Source organism: Gigantopelta aegis, chromosome 9, assembly GCF_016097555.1.
Source record: "Gigantopelta aegis isolate Gae_Host chromosome 9, Gae_host_genome, whole genome shotgun sequence".
NCBI lineage: Eukaryota > Metazoa > Mollusca > Gastropoda > Neomphalida > Peltospiridae > Gigantopelta > Gigantopelta aegis.
Window position 1 is genome coordinate 62,646,931 of NC_054707.1, and position 7,500 is coordinate 62,654,430.

Below are 7,500 nucleotides of genomic sequence, written 5' to 3' on the forward strand. Positions count from 1 at the left end.
TATTCGACCTGATATCTTAAAACAGTAACCAGCTATCCTCTATATAGGTTAGTCCGCGTACTCTGACTGTAAGAGAGCTAGACGGACATTTGGACATAAATACGCTCTCATTACAGTCAGAGACGACGCTATGTATATTTTTGGCAATTCCCGACAACCAAAAAGTTGGCAAAGATTTCCGCTCTAATACCACAACAATCCTATGTTTGACGTGAAATACCTTTACATCGATCATTTTCGAGTTGATTGATTAAAAGAAATTCAGATATTAATCACTAATACACACACTACAGAAAGAAACCCGACAGCATCCACATTCAGCTAAGCTTCGGCAAACTCCGGACAGCAGAATTCTAAGTTTGCCGACCTATATCGTGACGAAGCGTCACATGATCGCCCGTTCAGCCATTCCGTCTTCCAGGGGCCGCCTCAAAACGACAAGTGCCCCCCCCCCCCCCCCCCCAAAAAAAAAAGAAGTTTGTTTTGTGTAACGACACCACTACAGCACATTGATTCATTAATCATCGGCTATTGGATGTCAAATATTTGGTAATTGTATCACTGTGTTAGAAAGGAAACCATTAGCCAATTCTTCCATGTTGTAACGTCGCTTGGTATGAGACGGCCCCTGTAACTGTTGCACAAGGCGGAATCGCCCAGCGGGCGATCACGTGATCTACGTCATGAAATAGGTCACCGAGCTTTGTAATTCTTGCGACGGAGTGTCACGAAGCGTAGCTGAATGTGGGTGCTGTCGGATTTCTTTCTGTAGTAGGTGTATTAGTGATTAATATGTGTATTTTTTTTTAATCAGTTAACTCGAAAATGATCGATGTAAAGGTATTTGACGTCAAACATAGGATTGTTGTGGTATTAGAGCGGAAATCTTTGCCAACTTTTTGGTTGTCGGGAATTGCCAAAAAAATACATAGCTTGGTCTCTGACTGTACATTAATGGAATGCATATAATATTTTATTAATATAATACATGTGTGTATGTATATATAGACAACAAAGAACAAAAATTATTATATAGGTAACAAATAATATAAATAGAAACCTTATGTCTTCTTGATTTTTGCGCTTATGTCCAATAATCGTTCAAGCGCGTTGTCGTCTGCACACGCACCGCACCTGTCTAATTAAAAAAAATTGTTTGTTTAACGACACCACTAATATGCATATTGATTAATTAAATCATAGGCTGTTGGATATCAAACGTTTAGGAATTCTGACTTGTAGTCTTCAGAGGAAATGCGCTATATTTGTTATTAGTAGCAAGGTGTAGTTTATGTACAGTTTCCCACAGACAGGACAGCACATATTACGGTTTTTTAACTGGGGAACAGATTGGGACTGGACAAAGACAAATAGGCTTATATATCTGGTCTGTCTATTCAGAAAAAGGGTTAATGGTTGGTAAGAGAGGTCGGTTTAGCGACCTTACATATTCCTAATGAACCGCGTGGGAGTCATCACGGGAATGCTAACCCAATATCTACCAGCTTGAAGGTCGATAGATTCAGCATATTTATTCTGTAATCTCTATCTGTATTGTCAAGGTCTTGATAACATTTCTATATTTTTGGTCACTGACCAAACATGTAGCTGTTTGGGACGAAACTACTTTTACACTAGTTATGTATAGCAAAGGAATGTTCTATTGTTCTAAATTCTTTTTATTTACAGTTGATTGTTTTGATTTTTAAAAAATATTTTGAAAACAAGAGTTAAGAACTATTTTGTTTTGGTGTATAGATATTATAGATGACAAAGCATTCAACTCGTGTGGACATGCTACTCTAAAAACGATAAAATGGTTAAATAAACCTAAATGACAAAGCCGTATACCGAAATCAAAATTGTATCTCTGCACAAGACATACTCCAAATGTTGTTTTAAGCAAAGCCGTAATTGCTTCCATGATCCACTATCATGTGCTCGTCCCTTGGAGGACTGCCACTTCCATCGAAGATCCGTAACAGGATGTTTTATCATTTTGCGCCGCAACATAAGAGGACTGCCATTTTAAAAAGAAGCTTAGAAAACAAATTAACACAGGATAGAGCTCAATGGAATATATACAGCTGTGATGGCATGCACTCATTGTAATATATATACACATACATCCTAGTGAAGAACGTTCGGTCTGTTTATCAACACACCGAAACGCATTCTAAAGTTTGCACGTGCATCACGCAGTTGCAGGTATCATTCTCAATTTTGACAATTTCCAGGAAGGTCGATTAATCACTGTGGAACATTATTTCTGTCAATCTTTTTCATTCTGTTGATCATACAGTTGTTATTGTTTTGTTTTTAATCATTTCTATTGTTTGAATTGGCGATTTACAGATTAAAAACCCCGTCAACTTTCAAATTTCACTTCTGACCGTAATCGTTCTTCAAGATCGTTGGTGGTCATAAAACCTACTGTAATACTGAACTGCCGGATGTAATGTTTGCCCAATTAATTCACTATTGTCATATAACCATTCCCCACAGCTAATATACCTTTCAATTTTGGCAACTGTAAATTCTTATTAGAGTTCCCCAACTGTTTATGAAGAGTATATAATTAACTTCAGTAGATGTACTATATCATTTCCACAAAAAGAAGATAAAAACGTTTTGTTTTTCATATCTTTATTTTTGAAGAGTATATATATTCGGTCACTGACTAAAAAATATTGCTTTTTGGAGACAAAACTACAGGTTATGATCAGCAAAATGAATGCTAACCTTTGCCCTTAGAAAGTAAAACTATGCGATGTTAAAATATAATAATAGCAAATAGCTTTAATAATAACAAGAAATTTAGTATTATAAAACATATCTAACAAGCAAAAGGAATGTTAACCTTTGCCTTTTCAACGTACACAAACTATGCAATGTTAAAATATAATAATAGTAAATAGCTTTAATAACAACAAGATATTTAGTATTATAAAATATATCTGAAAAATAATTACTTAGTATAAATACACAGATATTCTAGGCGACAAGGAAATCTATACATTGAACCTACTACTCTGTAAAGCAGTAAAGTTGTGAAATAAAACGATTAATTTCATTTAATGTTTTGTTATTTAGCATGTAGAATTGTTATGTAGCATTGCTATGTAGCATTGCAAGATAAATAAAATAACCGGTTACCGTATATGTCCTGATCCTGTCAAATTCGATTTCCACTCGGCAAAGCCCCGCAGTATATGCCATTCTAACCTTCACAGGATAAAGCCGACATATAAAAAACAGTAACTAATTATTTTCTATATAAAAAAACCCCAACTTCAATATTTAATGAAAATAATTTATATAATTAAATAAAAGGTTAATTCTGGTAAATCATATATTTTGTAAAAATAATATTTGACCACTATACATTCTTACTATCGATTATACAGTTAAGTTATTAAATGGAACATTCAGCCCAGTTTTTAATTAAAATCATAAGTATTCTTATGATATCAATAAAGCGATTCTATATTTACATTAGGTTTTAAGGAGAATGTTGCCAACATAGGTTTAAGGTTTAATTTTGATTGAAAATATATTTTATTGCATATACATACATACATACATTCATACATACATACCTTCTCAGGCAGTCCAACTGGTAAGTAATTACAATATTTGTAACAACAAATAAATAATTGAATGATTCCGCACTACGAAATAAAGTTATCTTAGTGAAATCGTTGTGTCTGTTTAATGTAGTTGTGAACATGCTCAAATATTTGATTATGGCATCATCATTAAACGTGTCTCGACCGTTTAACATCAGTTGAAGATTAATTGGTTCAAAATTGTTTAAAGATGTCAAAAGAATGTGTCTTTGCTGGTTATAAAATTTACATTCAAAGAAATAATGATGATTGATTTCAAAATAATGTCCACAATTACATGAGGGATCCATAGTAAGACCACAACGATATAGATCTGCATTTAAAGTACTACAGGCATGTCTTAATCTGGTATGTAAAACATTTTCTGTTCGAATTCCGCATAAATTGAATGTGGGTACTTTGTAAACATCCGGTGCTACCGTACTGCTTTGTAAAAAGATGAAATTCGTTCACTGTTTCGTATTTCCGCTTTCAGACTCAGGGCGACCAACTTTCCGGAATGTTCCGAAAAATCCGGAATTTTTAACCCATATCCGGAATTCCGGAATTAATGCCAAATATCCGGAAGTTTTTCCAAATTCGCTATTATTATTTGTTTTGGAACCAACCATTTCTGAATATATTTTAAATTTTCTATATTTTTAAATCCCGACTTTATTAAACCGAGTTTATCACTCTGCATTCTCCATTGCAACCTGAACTTGATATTATCGACTGTTTCGTGCCATTACTAAGACGTTTGTCTATTGGCTGTATTTGTCAACAGCCGACCAATGAAAATGTTTTTGACAATCGAGTAAACTGAAGCCATGTATGAAATTTGTCTTACTTGTTATGTAGTTTATGTATTAATTTTAAAGATAATTCAAATATCATATAGTAATTAGTACGGAACAGACATCGTTTCTATGGCGATGCATGCAACTTCGCCACGGTGTGTAAAAACCTAAACATATAATAGAAAACTTGCGATTGTACGAAAACAAAATTAACGGATCCACAATTCTCTTCTTAAGTTCTTTTCGTATGCTTTCACGTGCAACATTTCACTAAATACTATTTGGCTACTAGTAATCTGTGTCACATTCATGACATTAATATTAATTAATTAATATACCTATCAGTCTTGTCTTATTCAAGTACGGTAAGTTAAACTATAAAAAAAAGTAAATTTTTGCAAACCATTGTTAGATTTTGCCGCAAAAAATGATAATACTCTAATAGTAATGTAAGCGTCATGCAGAACGATAGCCAGTCTTAATGTGGGTACCACCGGCCTTGATGGCGTCGTGGTTAGGCCATCGGTTTACAGGCTGATAGGTACTGGGTTCGGATCCCAGTCGAGGCATGGGATTTTTAATCCAGATACCGACTCCAAACCCTGAGTAAGTGCTCCGTAAGGCTCAATGGGTAGGTGTAAACCACTTCCACCGACCAGTGATCCATAACTGGTTCAACAAAGGCCATGGTTTGTGCTATCCTGGCTGTGGGAAGCGCAAATAAAATATCCCTTTCTGTTAATCGGAAAGAGTAGCCCATGTAGTGGCGACAGCAGGTTTTCTCTCAAAATCTGTGTGGTTCTTAACCATATGTTTGACGCCATATAACCGTAAATAAAATGTGTTGAGTGCGTCGTTAAATAAAACATTTATTTCTGTGGGTACCAGACGTTTCGTCCCCGATTCAGTTAACCACAAATTAGTTCGACCCCACTAATGAAATACTGCAAATGTGGCAATGTGCCTACATAAAAATAACATTGGTCCCAAGTTTGTCACTTTATTATTACTAATCTGTAGGTGGGAGTGAAACTGTATTACACTATTTGCTGATAAAGTGGGGCTTTTAGGGGGGTATGTGTGATGATTTTTAATGTTTGGTCTCTCTCTCTCTCTCTCTCTCTCTCTCTCTCTCTCTCTCTCTCTCTCTCTCTCTCTCTCTCTCTCTCTCTCTCTCTCTCTCTCTCTGTGTGTGTGATAATGATGTTAATTGCTGTACTAGGTATAGTAACTTTATTTACACCGATGGAATATATTTATCCTGTTTTGTAAACTAGACAAGCCATAAAGTAGGGCTATGCTTAAAAAGGAAGTAGAAAAGTTCTGCCACTTATGTGGATTGATTTATACTTTTTATTATTGAATACATAACATTCCAATAAATAATACATTTTTTTTTATTGTTATGTATCTCTTTGTTTGTTGTTATTTTTTAAATATGTCAAATATGGCGATGTTTAAATAATTTTTTATATTTTTGAAAATGGCGTTTTCGAGTGCTTTATACTATTGTTTTGAAAGGGGCGTTCGCCCGCTTAAAAATTAAAATACCAGAAAATTCCGGAAAAAATATTTCCATTAGGTTAGTCGCCCGAGACTATTCCAAAGATCAATTGTTGAATGTATAAATTACATTTTTAACATATTTGTTATAGCAAAAATATATAAGTAGGTGTAGTTAAGTTTTTTATATATTTATTTACCGTAATCATTTAAAAATATTGGAATAGCATATTTTGAGATTACGTTTGGTATCATGCATCAATTTAAGTGTCAGCCATGTATCCAAACTAAAATTGTGCCATCAATACACAATACATTGGTTTTGTTCAAAATGTTAATGTTCTGCAATGCATACTTTTCTCCTAATTGGATTTTATGTTAAATCACTGTATATATATATATATATATATTAATGTACAGAACAATGTGTATATACATGTATATCAGTGGTGTAGCGAGGGGGGCCACGATGGCATTGAAAATCACACTTTTTGTTTACTGTATTAAATTTTTTATAAAAAACATACATACATACATAGTGTGGGATGCCCCCCCCCCTCCCGCCCCCCATCTAAAAATATATATTGCCACATTTATTACATTTATAGTCAGTCTTGTTCTAATTAATCCGTGACATTGTGCGACATGTTCATTCTTCAAGGTGAATGATAGGACTTTTCTATAACATATTCTGTCATTTCGTAAGGTTCCATAATTGTTTTATTCCCCTTTTTTGTATAACGTAATTCCTATACCTCTCAAGGGGTGGAATACACAAATGCGCGCACGCACACATACCGCATACATATACGTAAATAAAAATAAGTCATTTGTGTAAGGGACCAAAACTGATCTTCTACTAATTATTACACGGTGTTCCAGTTACATTCGAATGTTTTAGTTCTAACTGGTATGCCGGGTTGTAATTAATGCGGTCTTGTCGAGTGATGTTGTGCAGCTGGATAAAGCAATTGTTTAAGACGTGCAAATACTGTAGACATTCGGGCAAATTACTCTCGCATATCGGCTGTCTAGAACCATAAATCAGTTCTTGTATGCCTCAACTTACTGCACTGCGTGTTTCTGTACAATGTTTCTTTCCCTGTTACTTCATTTTCTTCTTCCTCTTCTTCTTCTCAATTCTCCTCTACTACTACTACTACTACTACTACTACTACTACTACTACTACTGCTACTACTACTACTACTACTACTACTACTACTACTACTACTACTACTATACTGCTACTACTACTACTACTACTACTACTACTACTACTACTATACTACTACTACTACTACTACTACTACTACTACTACTACTACTACTACTACTACTACCACTACTACTACTACTACTATACTGCTACTACTACTACTACTACTACTACTACAACTACTACTACTACTACTACTACTACTGCTACTACTACTACTACTACCACCACTACTGCTACTACTACTACTACTACTACTATACTGCTACTACTACTACTACTACTACAACTACTACTACTACTATACTGCTACTACTACTACTACTACTACTACCACTACTACTACTACTATACTGCTACTACTACTACTAC

The 7,500-nt window shown here is 34.5% G+C and overlaps 1 protein-coding gene and 1 long non-coding RNA gene across 2 annotated transcripts in view; one reads left to right on the top strand and one right to left on the bottom strand.

The window, feature by feature from the left end:
* LOC121381432 (transcription factor 15-like) overlaps window positions 1–7,500 on the top strand; it is a 74,357-nt gene that overhangs the window by 60,233 nt on the left and 6,624 nt on the right. The gene's annotated exons all lie outside the window — the stretch shown is intronic.
* Window positions 1–7,500, bottom strand: part of LOC121381433 — a 32,633-nt gene that overhangs the window by 12,811 nt on the left and 12,322 nt on the right. The window contains exon 3 of the long non-coding RNA XR_005959079.1: window positions 1,061–1,138. This is a non-coding gene — a long non-coding RNA (uncharacterized LOC121381433). The remainder of the gene's footprint in view (window positions 1–1,060; window positions 1,139–7,500) is intronic.